At 38.2% G+C, this 22,805-nt stretch overlaps 1 protein-coding gene across 6 annotated transcripts in view; it reads left to right on the top strand.

The window, feature by feature from the left end:
- lpp (LIM domain containing preferred translocation partner in lipoma) overlaps nt 1-22,805 on the top strand; it is a 186,793-nt gene that overhangs the window by 37,578 nt on the left and 126,410 nt on the right. The gene's annotated exons all lie outside the window — the stretch shown is intronic.

The raw sequence follows: 22,805 nt of genomic DNA, 5'->3' as shown, positions 1-22,805 counted from the left end.
AACAACATTGCATTCTTTAGCGTTTGCAATAATATAGATTTTGCATTCATGATTTTATGATAGTAGTTTTCATGTTTTCTTAAAAAAATGATCTGATCCTTAGCAGAGTTTCCCGGATATAGTTTGTAGGATTGGCTAAGTTGCTAGAAGAGGGTTATATTCTTTAGGGCGTCCAAAAGATCTTAGTTCAAAATCAGATGAAGGTAAAATAAATATACTGAAAATCAATTTTCATTCGCTATGCACAATGCTGTCAAAACCGACTTGCAAAAACAAGTTGTAAAAACTGATTTCTTTTAATACTAACTGCTTATGCCACTGCTGGCTAAAACAAATACCATCAGGGTTTTGAAATAATAGGCAGTGAGATTTTCACGTTTCTGTAGAAGGATTCTGCCTCACTGCACTTTGCAGGCTGCTTCAAGTTTTGGACTGCTATAACTCACGCACATTGAAAGGTATTATAAGCATGAATGGCCTAGGTCAAGTCTCTCCACCTGGGTTGAAATCTAGGCTGAAGACTTTTTTCAACAGTGGACTAACCAGTGTGCTTCCGATCATCGATACAAAATCCAAGAGCCCTTAAAAGCCTCAAACTTGCCTGCCAGACATCGCCTTGCAACTAGCAGAATTAAAAAACGGGTCAGCAGGTCCTGAAGTAGCAACACAACGTCGGACCATTGTCCTTCCAGCACCATGTTTGATTGTCGGTAAGATGTTCTTTTTACAGAATGCTCTAATATCACTAGATCTAAAATTTACCTTCTGAAAAGGTCCACTGTCGTCCACAGAATACAGAGGCCCCCCACCTCCCACCTATCACATTTTACTACTTTACTACTTACCTAATAACTCTCAATTATTGCCAGAAAATACACCTATTTGAAGATTCTGTCATAGAGCAAATCTAAAATATTTGAAAGAAAATGCTGCTAGGGAAGCTGAAATACCTCGGAACAATGCTACTTGACATGCTATAGGCTAGCAAATTCAGGAGCAGCGTTCATCGGCACTGATTGGCTTTACCCTAATAGAGGAGATAAGGAAGACTATGATAGTGCCAAGACTGTTTCCACTGTGCGTATCAATGCATATTGAGGTATATTTGGTGTTTGGACTATTAAAACAAGGAGTTCTAATTGTTTCACGGATTTTAGCTATTTGCAGGTGGTTGTGGTTCATAACATCATGAAAACTCGTCGCCCCCTGTATTTATCAAGATACTGGGTGGAAATAAAATGCGATGCTGGTAGCCTGCACTACCTAAACCTAATCCCTCCTTCTGTCATCTTGTCTTAGCTAAGCAGATAAAATATAGTCTAAATCAAGCCAGTTCTAAACATGAGAAGCTGGAGTATGGATGGTCCACAGCTGAGCCGAGATCCTCACAAGGAAACCGAGAAGCAGAAAACAAGTAAATAAGATGTGTTTAAGATGGAAAGATTAGATTAAAACAAGCCCACGGTGATTAACGGAGTTGACATAGATACCCTGGGTGGATTTTTTTTTTTTCCAACAGACCAGTGAGCTGGTTTGGATTACTTCTAAGCAGCTGAGACAAATAAACAGCAGAAGCTGTCAGTCAATTAAGCATAAAGCCTCCTTAAAAACAACTAGTTTAACTTTTGCCTTTCAAATAATCTGCTTTGGGTGTCACCGCGGGTCAGAGTGCTGCAGAGTGAGCAGTGGGGAAGATTAAGTAAAAGTCCAAACAAGTAGGAATGAGGACTGAGGCCCAAAGCCTTTAAATCAAGCCCTCAGCTCACGCTGTACAGATGCTTCTGGCCAAGCTGGATTTCAGCGTCTTGTTTTTCTGCAAGAGAATCAAAAACATATGATTTCTTTCAGTGCTGATCCACCAGAGCTCAAAAGGGTCCAGATTGTAGATTTATAGTCTGCATTTATTTACCCTTAACGTTGTTCTGGAACATTTAACTATAAACACATTTGTTATGTAACGTTTGAAGTGATCCATGAACCCGAGTCCACGAGCTGCAGTGCTACAGTGTTGTGGCTCAGAATGACTGTGACATTGTGCGTTTGTCCCAGTAATGATGCTTCAGTGTTTACAGCTCAGAACCATTAGATGCTGGTGTGGCATCATTATGAAAGCCGAAGCATCCGGGTTCTGGATTAGGGATTTGTTGAACGTTATTAGCTAGAACTGTAATAATAGGAAGTAGCCTCCTTTTACCTGCTTTGAAGACAGAAATATTCTCAGAATATAGAATACTGATGTATGTTTTCATTACCATAATTTTCAGACTATAAGCCACTACTTTTAACACTGTGATGCGGCTAATTCACAGCATTTCATCATTAAGTTTTGAAAGGTTGGACTGCACAAGCTTGGGAGTGAATTTGCTTCGAGACGAAGGTGATGTTGAGATCGACAATAAGCGAGAGACTGAGGAATGTGTATGAAGGCTGTTTGATTCCAAAGCTGTTCAATGATCACCTTTTTTTAAGCAGCTATATTACAGGCAGTATTTGGGAAAAAAACATTGACGTACATATCTGTTTAAAAATGATAAAACCCTTTAAAAATTAAGATTAAAAGGATGCCCATTTCAGTGTCCAGGTTGTATCCTGTTACAACCTGGACACCTGCAGTTTATAGACAAGTGTGGCCTCTATACATCTACACTTTTTTTTTTTTTCATTTCAAAGTTAGTGGTTGCGGCTTGTATTCGTTCACGTTACCTCAAGAGTCTGTAAGTTACAGTAGATATGGTCCGGTTGTTGTTATCAAGGTAGGCCAAGATTTTAAAGTTTTGGTTCCAAAGATTTTCCACTGTAATGTTTGTGCTGTAAAAGTCCTTTCCCCTGATTGACCAGCGTTTTCTTTGGCTGTATGGAGTTTCTTGGGTTAAGGGAAGCGATTAGCCTTGTAAAAACCAAGCCCTTGTTATACGCTTTGCTTCGTAGAGAGGATCTGGACCATTGACAAATGATCGCTTGCTGGAGACAAGTTCTCAGTTCTCTTTACCTCAAAGATATATATATATATATATATATAAGTCAAACCAAAGGTTTTGTCTTGATTTTTGTGAAGATTTGATGTAAAGATGTGTTTTAACAAAAAGGAAAGACGAGGTTGAATTAGTGGCAGTATGGTTACTTGCCACTCAGAGGTAGCCCGGTGGAATCCACTGCCTCACAAAGTTCTCTGTAGCGCCGGGCTAAAGGTCAACATCTAAATAGCTTGTGTCCAAGATGTGTGGGGTTTGCAGAAATGCTAACTGCCCCTTTCCTGACCCTAGAACTGTACAATTCCTGAACGGAGGGAAGGTCAGCCCTTGTAATCCTCTCTTTTAGTCATGATTTAGATAAAAATGATAGTTCTAACAAGGTCATTATAGTTGAATCTTAAGGCTGTTTTGCCATGGTAAATGCATATCTTTGTCCCTGTCATTTCTACAAAGCAGTTTTCCTAATGTACTTTCTCACCAAATAGGAATTAGTTGTCATCTTTTGTAAATACGCCCTCCCCCCCACAAGAGTTGAGACTCTTTACAGTAAGTTCAGCCGCTGCTTTTTTTTAATAGCATATGAGGAAACTCTGGCTTTGCGTGGCATGAGGAAGTCTTTGACCACAAACCCCCTCATTGATATGTATCTGGAGCCGACGCGGTAAAGTCCAGCACTGCCTGATATAACGAGGGAGAAGGAAATGGCACTGCTGCTGCCAACCCACTGTGCCCATTTCTTTGCCCAAGTGAAGCAATACCTTCAAGTCTTGACAAAGGGGCAAAACGCTACGCTTTTTTTTTTTTTTTTGTATACGTCTTTTACCGGGCCAAGCCCCCATTATGTTTGCACAATTGCGGCGCGAAATCTCCGTCTGCTGCAATTGCTTAAACGGCAGCTCAAGCATTTGATAAGAGCATGGATGAATTTGTCTGGACTCATTCATCTGTGCCACGCTAAGGAGATTCCTGTGCAAAGTCATCTGTATTCAGTAAACAAAGTGTTATTGATGAGTTGATTCTATGTGGCTTTGGCAGTGAGGGACCCGGTGCGAGAGGATTATGTCCTTCAGCCGAAACCCAATAGAAGTTTGAATAAGGGGATAGATGTGCGCTGCTTATTGTGGCGAGAGAGGATAAGCCTTGTTCAACATTTCGACAGCAGCTCAATATGCTTGTAATATGAAAAGGTTTGAAAATCTCAGACTTGTCTTGTGGAAAGAATGTCTCAGAAAGTTAAATCCACAAGTTTTAAGGGAATGCCGAGCGTTTTCACCGTGTTTTCTGAGAACTGAGACTCGGTGCGGGTTGATAACAACTGGCGGAGTGATGTAACAGACTCCCTGAGGTTTCATCTAGAGAACGACCCCAACAGTTTACTAAGGGAGAAAGGTGTAACTACTGCGCCATATGGCAGAGGCTGGGAAGAATCCAGAAATCTGTTAATCCACCATCAGTACAGTATAGGGATTATACCCTCTGCTACTTTCCTCTGTTTTTACATCTCGCTTTGCAGTTTGTTTTAAACCTGTTGTTATTCAGCGGGGAGAGATTTTCCACGGTGCTGTTATTTAAAGCTACTCCAAAATACGTGATAAGTCAGCTTGTTGATACCAACCGTCTAAGGAACAGATGGTTGAACATCCTGTTTTCTTATTTTATTGTTAAGGACAGCAGGAAGCTTTACATTTATTCTGGTAAAAAGAGAAATAATGGCATCTTTAGTTTAAATTAAGATGGTTTCTGTCAACTTAATTAATTGAAAAATAAATGGTTTTCCCTTCAACTCTGACCAAAATGGAAAAACCTGAAAACCTTTTGTTTTTCCTTTTTATTAAATACACAAAAATCAAGAATTCTCACAATTTTGGTCTAAAAATTATTCAACCAAATGCACACATTTATACTAATACTGTTAGTGGTACATATATTTTGAGGTTGCAGTGGACGACTGCCTGCTTGAAAGTCCAGTATTCATAGATTCACCTGTTGTATGGAGCTAAGTTATTTGCAGAATGGTCACCTATTTGTGAATTTCTTTATATATTTAAATAGGCACAATTTTACTTGACACACAATTGGCTGGTGTTTGTGAAGCAACCAATCAGTGATTGTCATACATTTTGCTTGGTGATGAATCGAAAAGAGCAGAAATAAGAAAGACTGTATGTTCATGTCTATAGTAGTGCCAAGATTGTTTCCACTTTGTATTATGTCAAGTTATGTTTGGTGTTTGAACTACTAATGTAGACAGTCATGTGCTCCCTAACCTCTCATACCACGGTTCCACTGTACCTCTATCAAAGAACCTAAAATACATTTTCCCCCTTTGTGTTTTATTCCTTCAAATCAGAAATTGAACAAAATCGGAATCAGGTGGTGAGAGCTCAAAGAAAACCAAAATTAATGTCGGTCAGGAAAAGCCTGATTGGTTCATCTCTAGTCTAACTTGCCTCTGTTTGGAAAGTTACCCTTTTGCATTATGTGGTCACTTAGCTTCTGATTTTATGGACTTTTCAAACTTTCTGCAGCCCTGCATTAAACTTTCCAAGTTCAGGTTTTCTATCAGAGTACTGTCTTGCACTCTCACTGCTTCTGGAATGAAATTTATTTTCATGAATCTCAGAGAATAACATCAAGAACTTGCTTTAGTTGCTGGTAAATTATAGAATAACAAACTATGACTTCAGGTTAAACGCATTACTTTATTCAAACGTATGTCAGCTGTCAAAATGTAACTTTTATTCTTGCAGGTGAACTAACAGTGAAGAAACTGTAATATTAGATGGTGATCTAGTTTTCATTTGTCTGTGTTGTTAGTGTGTGGAGGGTTATGTAGCGCTCAATGAGAACTGAAAGAACTACCTGGGTGTTCTTTTTGTTAAAACTCTTCAAGGATGAAGGCTTGAACATCACAGAACGTTTTAAAGTAAGTTAGACGTCTTGAAATTGTTAGTGTCAGTAAATAGTTGTATGAAAGCACTTTTCAAGTTTATTTTGCTTAAAGAGAACAAACTTCTCAGGCTTACTTTACTTGAGTTTTTTTAAATTCAGCAACACTTAATAAAAGCTACAACTTCAATTAAATTGACTTAACTGTATTTAGCATTTATATTGAACTAAAAATGATCAGGGAATTTTAAAAAAGTTGCCCCAACTTATTTAATCAAGGTTTTGTGTTATTACATCAAGTTGACTTATCATAAAATTTAACTTTTTAACTAATTTATAAGTCAACATTGTAATGTTAATTTTATGCTCTGAATTTTTATTCTTTTTTTAAATTATAAATTGTTAGCAAATCTAAATGAGAAATAAAGTCTTATGGATATTTTGTTCAAGTCAGATATTTTTTCCAAAATTCTTACATTAAAATTGTAGAAATGTCCCCCAAAAGACAAAAGCAAAAGTTAATTTCTAACTTTTGAAAATTCATGCCATCAAATATGTTTACATCTTTTCACCAGAAAAATGTAAACAATATAAAACGGTATAATTGTATGAACTTATAACTTCTGAACTACTGAAAATAAAAAAATCTTAATTTTTCTAATACAAAAGCTGTTATAAACATTTCTAAATAAGATGGTTTAAACAACGCAAGTACCAACAAATACACAATATCCGATTGACATTTAAAGATGTGCAGTTTGCTTTGCTAACAGATTTTGTCACATAAAACTTTTCAGATCGTCTTAACAGCATTTTATTTTTTATCAGACAAAGATAATCTGAACACAAATAATTTAATTTATTAAGAAAACTAAGTTATCCAGATCAAAGTGGCACTCAGGTAAAATTTATCCACTGCTAATTGTGTATAACTGGTTGCTACCGTTGGGATTAGAGAATTTGGGAAACCTATGGCATCACATTCCTGCCCAAAACCTTAGAGGAGCGTATTAAACGATCACATCAGCATATTGATTAGAGCACTAACTCTGATTGCAGATGCATTTCTGCTTAGTTGGGGGCCCCTGAATGCATCGTGGCAAACATTAAACCAGTTGCTCTACCCATCTATACGCTTCCACCGGAAAACTGCACTCGCTCTCTGTTTAGTGGGTGTGTTTGTCATTCTGGGCGGAGCCTGTTCTGATTAATCCAATTGGCTGGATTCTCAGCTGAAACCCGGTAAACGCCTGCACGGTTCTTAGCCTAAGGGCGAACAAGAGGAAGTGACTGACGAAGAAGAATAAGAAGATAAGAAAAAGTAAAAAGGAAAATTCAACGTTCTTCTCCTTCTTTTTCTTTGTCCTCCTCTTCTACTTCCACGCTTTGAATCCACTTCATGTTCTTTGACTGGAATGTTACTGAAAACTATCTGTAATATATACTGTCACATTTTTAATTGCCTGTGGGCCAGTATTTTGATTTTTATAAAAATAATGATCTATAAAGATGAATAAGGTATTCAGATTCAAAGGGAAATCATTTCAGTTCTTTGAACAAATGGCAGAAAATAACTTAGATGGCTTCCATGTAGCATATTAGAGAAACTGTAATTATTCAGGCTGAAATATTTAGGTGAAATATAAAAAACGTCTTTGGAAAGCAAATGAGGCGATCACCGTTCGCCAATCCCTTTTAAAATTTTTCATTGCATAATATTTTCTGTAGGTTTTGGAACGTCAACGCTTGTCTTTTCAACGTCAAATCACATTAGTGTTACAAAGACATGACTAAACGCGTCGCAAATCTCATTATCAATGCAGCGAGCCAACGCGAGCAATCCAGTATTCAGAAGTTTTAAATAAACCTGATTCAGAATTGATTTATAGCTTCTTATCCCGCACATATACAATTATAAAAACACACACATCTGACAGCGTGATCCCTCAAATTGGAAGCTTGCCTCCATCTTGTTTCACCGCTCGAAACCCTCACCAACCGAGCAGTCACAGCTGCGCAGGCAGACAATTGACTTGTTTGTGAATTTCGGAATTATAATTAACTCTGTCCGACATCGAAACGTGTCCTTTTGCAATTTACGCTTTCGCTGTGAGAAAAGAATTCCAGGCCGTCTGCATCTTCATAAATTACATTCCAGAGAGCTTTTAGAGAGAAACTTTGTTTTTCTTTCCCCCCCCCTCTGAGAAAACCTAGTAAACTTAATTACTGCCTTTCTGAACTAAAAAGAACTCCTGTGTACGTTTGTCTCCTTGAGATTAAATGTTTTAAGTTTCTAGTATGAAACACCTTTTAGAGAGACAGAACATGTTTTCAACGGAGAAGTCTGTCACCTCCCAAGAATGGTTCGTTTCCAAATGGAAAGGCGGTAATTAACACATCAATGTTAAGGATGGCTTCATATTAATTTTCTTGACTTTTTGCAGGTAATTGCTTTAAATTTATTTATTTTTTTAAATCTCTTGTTTCATAAGCAATCCTTTTCTGTGATCTGAGCCCTGGGTTAACGCTCAAATGAGGGCAATTAATGACTGATTGATGTGATGCTTTATCTCTGCCAGGCAATTCTGCGTTTCCAGGCTTTCACTGCTGCTACCTCCCAGATAGCCTTTGCTCTGTTGACTTTGCCCCAGTCTGCTCCCAAACCAAACACGCTCATTAGCGACCTATCCGAGAGTGACACGTGGAGCTCCGGGCCACTGTTGAATAACGGACCTTTAGCTGATTTCGTTCGGGGCTGTCGTTTTGTGCAGCGGAGCTCTGAAGTATTTTTGGAGGGCGAGAACCAACATTCTCCACTTGAATAAATTTTTGTTTTACCGCATACACAATAATACAGCAGTATGATAGGTGAGAGTGGTTACTGTGAGTATAAAGAACTGATCACAAAAAGACACTTGTTTTCAAGATGTACTGTTCATCTTTAGAATAGTCAAAGATCAAGAGTCTTGTTTAAATTTGTAGCTGTAATGTGTCGTTTGTTTGTTGTAGCCCAGACAGGGCCGAACAATAAATGAATAACAATGCATATCGAAATAGACACATGATCGATTTCAACAGGTAATACGTCTCATCAAATATTCAATAATTTCACTGAACTCTGATTCAGAACCACACAGCTTTCTGGGGGGTCTACGCTGAGGAAAGGCTCAACCTCTCACGGTTAACTAAACGAGGTTGGTGGTATCGCTCTTTGGTTACCTAACAACAACCTGTTGGGTAACTTGTGCGGCAGCAGTTTCATGTTTTCCCTCATAACTGCTTAAAAAAAAAACCCGGTGTGGAGCTAAGAAAAGAGAAAGTGCTGCTAGCTTCAGCCACTGTTCATGTCCACATTTACCATCTGGCTTCTTCTGGTGCAGAATTATGGAGCACACCTCACATCAGCCGGATGAAATGCGACATCACTGTTCAGACTGCTGTAAAAGTTCATTTTTCTTAGAATTTAACTTTAAGAAAAAAACAAAAAAACAAACAATAAAGTGTTTTATTCAGCTAAATCCAAAAACCCAATCTGGAACTCTGTTCACAACCACTGTTGTCTCAGTAGTGTTAAAAACATCCAGCTTGGAGCTGTTTGTGTTGCTCCTGTCAACATTGCTGCTCATAAGTCATCTAGTGGACAAATATTAGAAACAATTGTGATTTAAAGAGCATTCACAAACACCACCTGGTGTTCAAAGCAGAATCTCTCATATTAATTTTCTTGACTTTTTGCTGGTAACTGCTTTAAGTCAAGAAAGCAGTTGTCTGTAGTTTGTGTTTTATTTTTCATAGGTCTGATCTTCCAGTCATAGGGCCAGCCTGCTGATGATTTTGCTTTGGGATCCTAAAGTATTTCTGAATTTGAATTTTAGTTTTTTTTTAATGCAAAAAAAAAAAAATTATCCCACCTTAGGCCTGAAACAGGTTTAACTGGAAAAGGCCTAATGATACTTCAGATAGTACGACTTCATTTTATGCCGCTGTATGTAGATGAAAGAACAAAACTATGTAACAACGGAGGAGTAAATTTCTGCCAAAAAGAAGCAACAAATTTTTTTGACTTTAAAAAATGACCTTTTTTTTATGAAAAAAAAAAAAAAAGTCATAAATTTGCAAGAAGACATGATTATTTTCTGTGATTGACAAATATTATAACTGGAATGATGTCCAGTGTTGTGAAGTCAGAAATTTTCCTGGAAACTAAGGTTTTCAGCATTTGTAAGGTCAGACATTACTCTTACAGCATGTGGTAAATTTAGGAGGTGAATCAGATGACATTTCTCATGCAGACTCGGTTTTGTCATGCCGCAGTTCTTCCATACCGTCTCAGGCGCGTACTCTGGATCCGGTTAGAGGTTGTTCATAACGAGTCTGGACCTGGATGAAATCATTCTGATGCAGTAAAAGAGTCCGGATCTATCGCTTACACTTAGGAAAATATCCAGACCTGCATCGCATAATTTTATCTCTTCAAACTTAAGAGGACTTCTGCCATTTTTGTAGCAAATGTCTGACTTTATACTCTCAGTAAACATCCAAGTTTATTTTATGCAAATTCATGTCTTTAGAATGTCCAGAGAACATCTCAGTTTTAATACTGGAAATTTGTGCCATGTAGAAAATAAAAAAAATCTCGCAAAAGTGTAACGTTTTGACAGAGAATATCCACATTTTTCTTCTTGTAAATATGCCAAATTGACATTGAAATTTCTGTGGTTTTTGGCAAAAATCATTCTCCTACCTTGCCATATTTTTCTCTTCATTCTATAATGGAGCCAATATTGTACATTAGTGCTGTATGAGGGGAAAAAGATGATCAAGTGTTGGCTTTTGTTCACGTTTGAATATAAACTAGATCTGCTTGTTCTTAAAAGGCCTCAATTAGATATTTGTTGTAAACCTGACAATGTAAATGAGCTGAATTCAATTAAAATCATGGACTTTTCAGGATGACTTGGATATAAATATTTAAAAAATTTTCACCAGTTGTTACAAAAATACAACTTTTTAAATGTCTTTTTTTTGGCCCTATTAACCTTTTTTACTTGTTTAGTCTCATTACCAAATGTTAGCCTGCTAGCACATCCACATATTGGCACTAATGATTGACAGTGTTACATCGTCTACTGCGTCTCTTCTGCCTATTGCTATTTATGTGAACTCCTGTAGTTTTTCCAGCTTGATTAATAGAACTACAGACCAAATACGCTGCAGCGTTGGGAAGCTGAGATTGTTTGGTTTCTGCCATCCGTTCCACTGTGTGTGTGTGTGTGTGTGTGTGTGTGTGTGTGTGTGTGTGTGTGTGTGTGTGTGTGTGTGTGTGTGTGTGTGTGTGTGTGTGTGGCTCACCACAATCATCTAAAGCAATGAGATTATTTTCTGTCATTTGCCATTGATTCTCTAAAAAACCGGTGAAACACACAAATTCTTCCTTTATTTGTTGTTGATCCAGATATATATTTAAGTATCTACCGCTGAGGTATGCGATACTCAGTTAAGGTTGTGTTGTGATATATTTACAGCTGTCAGTCAGTAACCTCCCGAGACTGGGATAAGATAAACTCTGGAGACTTTGCATCCCACCACTTGCAGTTTCAAGGAGCACATACCGCAGTCATGCAAGCCATGCAATTCTATTTGATATATCCCAAGCCAATAGGAGCTGTCAGTCGGCATTAAAGTCAAATTCACATATTTACAGAAAAGTTATCTTGTTTTCATTAGGGAGCAAAGGCCAAAAACTCAAGTAAACGACTCAAAAGCTTGTTCAAAAAACCCTTCCGAAGCTTGTTAGTGAGTTTTAAGGTGTTTGTGCAATAAGAATTGTTATCTTTTAAAATAGGTAGGTATTTATACAGAAAAGTGATGCAGTAATAAACATACTTTTAATACCGGGGAGATTTTCAATAACAGGATCGTTTCTCAAGAACTGTTTTGACTTGGAAAACTTTTTTTTTTCTTTTTTTTTCCAGTCAAAGTGAGACAGCTCTGGTGTGACAAATAGTATTAAGACTTGTAACGGCAAGAATGATGTGACTTTATGCTCATGTCCAGATATTTTTGCTCTCTTTGGGTTTGGCCAAAAACAAAATCTTTGACCGCATTACTAACAACTCTGGTCCAGTTATTGAAAACACAGCGGTGAGACAGATTTTTTTTAAGTGCATTTTTGCTGCCACATTGCATTATTTTGTCTAAATCTAACCATAATTTTGTTGAAGATTTCTAATTTCCAGTTTTTGTGCACATTGGCCTTTGTCACTTTAAGAACCTTTAGAATCAAGTCAAAACTCCAGGCATGTTTTTATTGAGGAAATAACATTATAACATGATATAAGGCCCAACAAGTTGATTTTGCATAATACCCCCCACTAAGTATGGTAATATAGGAGGATACAGAGCACATTGAAAGTAGATTTTTTACATACCCTTTATTAGGTCTGTGAAGTGCTTTGAATTGGGTTGCACACGAATGGTACAACATATGGTTCATATTTATCACCTTTTATTAATTAGGATGACCAGAGTAATTAGCATCATTAAAGCTGTGCTCTTGGTGTGGGCGTTCAAGAGACTGTAGACTTTTAGATTTCCCATAGCTTGCCAAATTTCCTAGATATGATACACAGCAAGGAAAGCTCAATAAAATAAAGCTGAGCAGTTTTGCTTCTCTTGGTTTAGCTTGTCTAAAATCATGCTCTCTCATCCTGAACGACTCGGAGAAGTTGTAGGAATTAGTTTTCTTTTAATTGGCTTCATTCATTTCTGTCTTTTCCTTGACTTCATTGTTACACACATCCTGATCAATGGATGTGGCTAAATTTGAGTTTTCTTTACTCAGTAACAACTCCCAGACCAGAAAGTGTTGTTGTCGGCACTTGCATATGTTGTGGTCATTGATCGACAAAAGATTGGATTCTTGAGATTACCTAAAAAACTGTTCCAGCCAATTTCTCGGTTCATCTCAGCTTTTGGCCTCTTTTTATGTTTGATGTTAGTTATTTGGTCCCTGGTATGTAAGTTTTTTTTGTTTTGTTTTGTTTTGTTTTGTTTTTTTTCTTTTCTTTTCTTCAATCAATCAAGTTAATTTGGCACATTTCAGCAAGGCATTTCAAAGAGCTTTACATTGTGAAAACATGTAAAACATTAAGTCAACAATTGTAAAACCAATGAGAGCCAATGCATTTGCCAATGTCAGAATCATCAATACACATCAAATACGTTTGTCAATGTTCCACTTATTATGATTATTATGGTGTAAATTTACATACATGCACACATTTAGCCATAATCAAACACATTTTTAATAAAAAAACAAAGTGCTATGGACCAAGTTGTTGTCTGATCTCTGTGATAAAGAAAATTAGAGAAGCACTGCCATTTAATAGCTGTGTAATATTCGCTGTTCAAAAATCCAAGTGGGTCATGTTGTGCTGCTTCTTTTTAAAGTTTCACACCTTTTGTCCATTGGATGCTTTTTACACAATGTTGATACAGTTAATTTTAAACTGTGGAGCTTCTGTTTGATTTTTCCCTCATTTCTGTCTTTGCTCAGGGTGGTGGTTATTATTGGTGGTGGTGTTTGGGTGGGGGGTGGTTAGTGGAGGGCTGGGGATGTAAGTCTTTGTTGTAGTCACAGCTCTAAATCTCATTTGTAATGGTTATCAACTGGATGGGCTCTCCACAATAGCTAATGGGGGAAAACAAATCTCTATTTGCCGTGTTTATCATTTGATTAACCTTCATATTATCCCTGTGTAATTAGCCTAATTACGAGGCTTTACGCAGAACGTATGATAGCTCCTCGCATAAGCAGGTCTGAAATTTCCTGGCCTGAGACCAGTGGCTCAGTCCTGCTTGACGGGTAGAGCATATCTGCGTCTCCTAATGCGGTAAAAAAAAATCTTATCTGTAGCATTTGGAAATCACTTAGCTGAAGTTTTTCATAGAAAATATACTTCAAGGACCAGTTGTGGAGGTATACCGCCCGAAAGGTGACAGATATTTAACAAAGCACAGCTAGACCTGGAACGGTTAAAGCCCGTTGCAACAGAAACTTCCCCTCTTGCCCCTCTGCCCTGTCTCGTTTTGTCAGACCTTCGTCTTGGCGCGTTGGTGTCTGGGCGCTGACGGGATGAGCTCTGATCGGAACCCTCTTTCCTCACCCTGCTCCCAGCACACTTGCTTTGACGCGACAAAAGGTGATTTTTGCCTGCTGGCTTTCTCCTCATTGTCTCTCTTGGTTTGTGTCAAGCTGCCAGACTTGGTTAAGATGTTGACTTACAGCAGGTGTTGGAATCCGACGGACGGCGTTTGTATTAGAGGGGAGTTTGTTCCGTTAAGGTATTGAGAACTTTCTGTGTCCACAGCAACGTTGAACTTTGCTGTGTTAAGACACCAACAGAGCAGCTGGGCATTTTTTCTTCGTCTTAGTCGACATTTATGTCGTCACAAAATTTAGAATATCTGTGGTGTCTCAATAGCATTGCTACCTTGCAGCAAAAAGGTCTTGGGTTCAAATCCCAGCTTAGGGCTTCTCTGCCTGTTCTTCCCATATATGCCAGCATTTTCTCCTGCTACTCCAGCTCCCTGAGTACTAGACCTGATTGTTGCTCTCTAAATGAGTTAAATGAGTATTTCCATGATTGTTTGTCCTGTAAGTGTTTGTGTTGTTGCCCTGTGATAGAAAGGGCGAACTGTCCAAGGTCTAACTCGCCTCTCACCCAATGACCACTGGAGATGGGCACCATCCTCCCAAGGATCCTGCAAGGACAAGCTAATATACATGATGGATGGATGGATTTTCTATCTCCATGCTTATTTGTTTTTCTGGAGATCAGGGAAGCACAATATATCAGTGAAACATATTCTAACTTACATTTTTAAAGTGAGTCAAGTTCAGAAGGCTGTCCATTCCCATTGACCCATCCATGTTGTCAGTTTGATTTTTTTTTTTGTTAGGTGCTGCATTCAGGATCTCCAAGTATGCAACCCAACAATTTATTCAGTATATAATTTAGAATTTTTAACATAAATGATGTATTTTTGCCTTCTTGTTTCCTAACATTGGAATTTTATTTACTTTAATGTTTATTATTATTATTATTATTATTTGAATATACTTTCACACCGTCTGTGTTGAATGTGAACAGCGTTGCTGAATCCAAACCAACTTTGGCCATGAAGCTGCGCATATGCTTTTCGATAACACAAGAATCCAGTTGAAAGGTTTGTAAAAGGTCCTGCTGAACCCTTGAACTTGTTCAATAATTCAGCAACAAAGGGTAAAATCGGCTCATCTTCTAAAAAAAAACAACAAAAAAAAAAACAAAAACAAACATGGCTGGGTTGAGATAAAAATGTCCGCCATGTCTCAAGGATCAGAATGCTTTCTTCATTTATAGATCCGTCTCGCAGGTTTGAATTTTTGTTGCAGTTTTTAAATGACAAGAGGCAGAAGGTGAGCTGACTGAGAATCTCGGCGATAAGATCCCGGTGTTTATTTTGGTCTCGCTGCCGGAAGAGTCTTGTCACGTCCGCTGTAGTGTTTGCGGTGGCTATGTTTCAGAACACGATGTTTGACTTGCCCACTCATCTGATGTCCTGAGACTGCTATTGCACCTGATGTCTTCAATTTTTAACACTTGAAAAAACTCCTAAACAGCCTTTTGCTTTTATTAATATGTCAGCAGATGACACAGCGCTGCACTTACAGCACCTTCAAATATTTACTCTTCTGCAAAAAAAAAAAAAAAAATCATTTCCAGATCCATAATGACCATTTGACCTCTTGCCTCTTCCCTGTCTCCAAACATAGGGACGAGCGGAGAGCGCACTTGTTTGTTTAATGCCGCTTTCACCTGTTCAGCCATTCAACCGGCGCTCCAATGCAGGGCGAGTCCAATGCATGGGAGGACTTGGCAACAACCTCTTGCAGATGGGAGCCTTTAATTTTTAAAGTGTTTTCCTTCCGCACGGCTGATCCTGCGCAGGTTGCGTCACGAACTGCGAGTGCAAAGTCCCAGTCGCCTTCCAGGCCTTTATTTGGAGAGAATCTGCCAGCCAAAGTGTGTCTCTGTCTTCATGTCTGCAGTGCATGTTTGAAGCACTGTTTTGATCGGTGGTTACTGAGCCAAAAGCTGTGTAGTTTTAAGTGTTATCTACTCATGGGAGGAAGCCCAAGGTGGGAGAAAGGGATCATAATTACCCTTTTAGTCTTAGTTCATGTTTCGGTTTTCTGGGACGAGGCCGTGTTCTGAGATATGTTTAATTAAATACGTGTAAGGAAAATAACATTGTGATTGGTTGCGAAAACCTCTGCCAGGGCATAACGTTGCTTGTACACGGATGAAAATAGAAGGTAAGGTTTACGGCTCGTGTTGGAAAATCTTTCTTTCCTTTCGTTCTCATCTGTGTCTCCTTCAATCTTTGACCTTTTAGGATTTGGGGTCATTTTTGTCCGGTGTGAACATTCACACCGACTAAATATCACATTGACATGAAACACACAACATTTTGAATATATTATCTATCAGTTATTGCACTCCAAGCAGTCTTTGTGATATAAATGTTCCACACATTTCAAATTATTGCATTAGAAATATTTAATGGAAATTACAAAAAATTAACCTCCTCAATTTTGCAAAAACATTTTTACGCACGCTGAAGATGGTTCTCGCCTTTTTCGAAAAATATTTAATAAGCTAAAGTGGAGATGGAAACATGTTTACTGAATAAGTTTTGATGTAGCAAATCAGAGTCCAGACTTCCAGCATAGAGGGGATGACCGTCAGCCCGGAGTGGCCAGTGGCAGATAACCCAGTTTGGATTGGGAGTGGTGGAATGCTCCCATCCACTGGTGGGTTTGTGCCCGCAACTCAATAAAAATGTCTAAGTCCGAATCTCCATTTTGAAAGAAGAACTCGCCATTTTTTAGACATGTCTTACCAATCCGAGTTTGCAACTTCTACATTTTGTTAATTTCAACATTTGCCAAAACTGCAGTTTGCGTAGCCTGGTCGATTCATTCCAAACGAGTAGAAGGAATTCACATTTTACTTTCTTCCACATTTTAAAAGTTTGCTCAAAATTCACATGCTAATTGGATGGAAGCATGACTATTGCCATAGGACGTTTCATTGTCTGCAAACCAGTCGAGCGTTGCACACAGTAATAAACAGTAAACTGACCAAAGATCAACTGCGCGTTGAACCTTTTGCCAAAAGGTGTCTGAGCTTCTGTAACAAGGAATAAACTGACACTGCTTCTTCACTTTGTTCACCTACATTTAACATTACTTGTAAAGCGACGGCCTTCCTTAAACAGTTACTACCAAAGAGCTTAAGACCAAACACAAACATTGCTCAAAAAAGCCTACAATTGGACCTTTAAGTGGGTCAAAACCCCTTCTAAACACGACACGAAATGGTGTCTGTTTTCCTAGAACAGTGGAAAATCTGTTAAATCATGCAAACGGGTTTTTAGGTTTATAGTGTTTTATCATCACTGATTCATATTGTTCCTGGTAGCCCATGGATAATACCAAACTGCTTATTCTTCCTTTGCCACTACGACTCAGCTGCTCTCGTCTGGGTCATTTAGTAGAAAGACCCTTTTTTCTTTTTTTTTTTCAAATCGATAAAAAAACCACATTCCCCCCCGAAATGTTGCCAATTATGTTACTCATCGCAATACAAAGAAAGATGATTCTGAGGTCCAGGACCCCCAAGCATGAATTACTTTTTTACTTCCACATATTTAATTGATTAGTGTCTGTAATTAACCTTTCAGACTCAACTATTACTGGAAAACACAACAAGCAAAACCAGCCATACCCCTTTTGACTCCTTCTTTCCGAGATTGCACTTTCTGAAATTCACGTGAATACACTAGGAACAACTTTTCCCTTAAAAACAAACACACAAAAAAACATTTGCTTGTGGTTGAATGATGCAGATATAGCAGTTCATGTCTGTGTGGAACGGTTGCGTTTAACTATTTTACAGACTGTAAAGACTAAATAATTTTATAGTCTTTACAGACCATAAAATTAAAAGCTCTTTTATGCATCAGCTGGTTTAACCTCAGCTTAAATGTTCAGCTTTTCAGATTCTTACAGCAGAGCTTTTAAAGATGGCACAAGGAGTCGCTGATAGTCAAGTCAGTCACCAGTCGGCACAGCGTTCTATTTATTTCTTTATTTTTTTTACGGGAGCTTCCGATCACGCCGGCGTCTGCGGTTTTGATTATGTCTTCAACGCGCGATCCGGTTCACAGGCCTCAGAGAATATTTACTAGAAAGCATGTCAAGCCTTCCCCTGAACAAAAAAAAAAAAAAGATATATATATATATCTCTGAACCCTGCCATTTTATGTTGGAACTCCGTACTCTCTGTGGTCCTCATTCGGATGGCTTTGTTTGATAGTTTCCTTGGTGGATATGAAAGATTAATGTGACAGAAGCACCTGCAGCAGTTTCTCAATGACAACTGTAAAAGTGCAGAGAAACGACTGATAGAAGACATTCTGACTGCCGTGCCCTCGTAAGGCGAACTGTTTAATGTGCTGTCACGCCTCTGAGAGTCATCTCAAACTGCCCCGGCAATCACAAAAGCCTTTCCTTTTCACGAGCCTCCACTTTAACTAGAGTGTTGTGTATGTGCTCTAGTGTGTGCGTGCATGCGTGTGTTTTTGTGGTGGGGTTAGCTTGCGGAAGTTCAAAGAAATATGGAGACAAACTAAAAGCACAAAAGTGTCTTTTTCCTCAAACCTTTTCTTGTACTTTGTAATACCCCTTTCACACTATTGCATATCTGCCTTGTGTCGCACAGGGAGACGCAGCGCCACAGGAAGTAACACTCTTACTGGAGCATTTGACCAGATAAGTCAGGCTGCCATGGATTTTTCTGGACATGTCGAGAAATTTTGCTGAAGGAACCACGGAGGCTGCATATGTGCAACACTGCTACCAAAATTACTCAAACGTTAGATCAAATACTGCTGCAGTAACCCAATGGTGACATTACTCAATTTCACTATGAAGATGTTCTGTAGGATGCTTGAAACTGAAAGTAAAACTAAACGTTTGCCCAAGTTTCTGATTGGTTTGGCTTAAAATTGTCTGACCACTTGTGGGAATTTAAATTTTAAATTTTACCCTGAAATAATCTTAAAATATGAAGAAGTAGCAGCAAAAGAGTGAGAATATGGCAAAAGTAACACACCTGGACCTGACACACCAGAAAACTGTAAATTCCACACCTCTGATCCCGATACTGTTTAGCATGCTGGTCCACCAAAAGCAACACATATTTATACAAAACATGAAAAATCTTAACTTGCTCTTGCTTACAGGCACATAGACCCATTTTATCAATACGCTAGGCATACATGGCAAGATGACATGACAGCATCCTAATCCAGTGCATTTGTCTAGTCAAAATTTTGTCTGAGATGTTATGACAATTCCGCATTAAGCTTTTTTACTGCAAACAAGTCGCTGCCATCAGCTACACTGACTTTAGTTTGTAAAAAAAGCTGCAGAAGAAAACTGTTTCAACTGACCTTCAAAGTCTTAGGAAATAGTTTGAAGAAAAACAGGCGGTCGGATTTATCAAATGTGGCACCGAGGTTATCTGTATGAAGTCCAAACGCTGCAAAAAAACATGCTCTAACATGGTCCTATTGGAGCAAAGCTGTGCTTTTCTCTTCAGAAGCAAACTGTATGATCCAGCTTTTCAGCTGAACAATGCAGCCTGAAGAATACTTGAAATATTCCTCCATTTCAGAAAACCAAGGTCAACATTTTCAGCTCTGATGATGTATAATGGTTCGGATTTGAACTGAGCCTGAATTGCCACAGTGGCTGCACAGTCCAAGCAGACGTGATAATGTGAGCCTCCAAGAAAACTAAAGCTATTGGACAAGACGAAGCTTTTCTGTCCAGTAGGAGCAAGACGAGTATATCAGCTCGATAATGACATGGAACATCTATGGGGTTTTAAAAATAAAGGTAATCTAAACCATCCGGCCGTGGTCCTCATAAATCACCAGAAGAATGACAGAAAGCCTGTTGCTGTGCTGTATTCCGTTTAAAGAGTATTCAGTCATTTGCGACTCATGCAAATAAAAAAGGGCTGGCCTACTTTTAGGTCAGAAATTGGAAATGCAACTGTCCTAGCTCTTTTGTTTTTTTCAAAAATCTGGCCCTGATGGAGAGCAACATAAATCTTCCTGAGCAAATTGGAGATGTAGCTATCAGAATTTCACCTTCAAACGCAGCTATTAACCAATTCTGAGATGTCTTGAAGGCCAATAAGAAGAGATGCGAACATCATTGAACATAACCGTTCTTCTGTAAATGGTTATTTATTATTTATGCCAAGAGCAAAGGCAATGTCAAACACTGTAAAACAGGGTTATAACATATTTAATACAGAATGAAAACTTGCTCTGGGATCTTAGATCAGTAAATAGTGTGGAAAGCTTAGCTACAACTTCAAAATAAGCGAACATCCCCAGCAGGCCTGTCGCAATAAGCAACGACTATTAATCACATGATACATTAAGACAAACTCGATTTCCATTTTCGTGATTTACTGTTTTTCTCTTCTTTCTTCATCCACCAAAAACTGGATGACAAAAGTCTTCAGTCTGGTGCTTTGGACTTTACAATTTATTTTATTTGTTGTCTGTTTTATTTATTTTGGATATTTAAAATGTTTTCTGGTTCCAGTGTTAAATGCTGATTTCTATTTAAAATTGATAAATTTTTGAGAATGTGTTCTTGCATTATTATGCCATTACTATTATGTTACTTGAAAATGGTCTCAAAGCAATATTATCATTTATCGCATTAACTTCTGGAACAATTTATTGTCCTGTTAAATTTGTCATTGTGACAGGCCTAGAAAACGGGTGAACAGATGTGAACATTTGGGCCGATATAATGTCAGATATTAATGTTACCTTTATGGCTGATAACTGATATTTACTGATATTATATATAGTTCCCAACCCTTCAACACCATGACAAACAACCACACCACTGACATTTCCTTTCCTTCAGGAAATGTCTGCAGTATAAACACTCCAAATCTTGCAGAACTATTATTGTGCTGAAATAAATACCACAAACCTGAAAAACATATACAAACATCAATAAGATGGAAATAAATGTCTGTTATTAATATTAGGACCTATTTACTTATCGGGCCGATACCGATATGTTAAAAAGTGACTAACATCGGCCAATATATTGTGCACCGCTACTAGTGAATTCAGACGTTCAAGATGATAAATGATCAGCCTTCCTGTTACCTGCTGAAAGTCGTGTCTCTGTCTTTCTATCTTTTTCATTTTTACTGACGTAAAAAATACTTTATTTTCCTGGAAGTTTCTCACAACCGTCCGCTTTCTTCTTCTGACTTCAACGTTCAGACATCTTAGTGACACTGAAAATAGCCAACTTGGTCTTTTCTCAGTAACTACATTCATCACTTATTAGTGTTAGTTTGGTGCAACCTGGTAGCTCTTGGGATTAGGAGTGTGGCATTTATCGTATCGTTTATCATTTATCAATGTAAAATACTTAGAATTCTGATTTACTGTTACCACAATACATTCAAATTAAATTGTTTAAAACTCTCAAGACTGTCCAAATTATGGAGATTGCTAGTTGTACTAGTTTCTCCATTCTTTGTTCAAAGACTGGAACAAAAAGTGAAAAAAAATATTGATATATTTTCAAATACCAATAAGTTACTTTGTGCATCTGAGTGATAGAAATTACTTCTTGACATGTTTTTCGAGAGCACTGTCTGTGGGGCCATGCAGTTACAGTTACCTAAAAAATAAGTAATAAATAGTTCTTATCGTCATTTTTATCAATATCACAATAGTACCACAAAATATCGTGATAAAACTCTCAAGTCCACATTGCCCAACCCAAGTCGTGTTTGATGACGGTGGTTGTCTCTGTCCCCCAAAGCGGTTGCGCTGTGATCCATGTTTTAGTCTATTTACCATGACTGTGTTGGGAAAGTACAGAATTTGGTCTGCAAAGACAGGTGGGTGTGACACAGCGACGCTCATCTGAATTGTGCAGCACGCAGAGCAGGAGGAAAGAAATCATAACTAAGAGCCAGTGAGGAGGCAGGGGGGCGCAGGGGGATTTGAGCAGGTATTAAAGGATGATTGCGCGTGGGCTTGTCTGCCATGCTCCCGTGAAAGAATACAAACACCGCATCAGATGGAGTGAGGATAATAAAGAGCAAGAAACATCAGAACAACAAAACACAAACAAAAAGGAGAGAGAAAGAGAGAGAACGGTGCATAAATAGTTGAAATATTTCAAACGATTTCAGAAGGTTCTGGTGAAACACTGTATGTGTGTGTCCTCAGCGTCTGCAAGTCATATTAGTGTCTGGTGATGTTCTCTGTACTGTAACTGTAGTGTACACCATGTACATTTTAAATAAATAAAGTCTGAATGTCGCACGGTGCAAATTGGCACTTTTGATCACGGATTTTAATTATTTCTCACAGGAAAAAAAAGAAAAGAAAAAGAATTACTCCCATAATCTAATTCATAATCCTTCATGGTTTATAAATCAGAATGATCCCTATCTCCCCCAACGACTGATTCTATCTCCTTTTTTGACAGCTGTCAACACTTAAAAATGTTTTGGTTACATATGCATTACATCATTTTTCAATACTCTTTCTGTTTTTAAAATACTTTGTTTTTCGCCGCTCTTTGTCTGACGTATCGCACTTTTGATTTGTTGATGGCGTGTAGGCATTGCAAGCGCAGACGACGATCACAGTCAGGGTTCAAAGTGATTTCCTCTCCGCTTTAGGTTCTTTATCAGAACGGACACGTTGCGTGTCAAGAGCATCGCCTTCGCTCTCTTATTTTTGCACCGTAAATCTGCCAGCTGC

The sequence above is a fragment of the Poecilia reticulata genome, chromosome 4 (genome assembly GCF_904066995.2).
Source record: "Poecilia reticulata chromosome 4, P_reticulata-male-v2, whole genome shotgun sequence".
Classification (NCBI taxonomy): Eukaryota; Metazoa; Chordata; class Actinopteri; order Cyprinodontiformes; family Poeciliidae; genus Poecilia; species Poecilia reticulata.
This window is presented reverse-complemented; position numbering and strand designations above follow the sequence as displayed.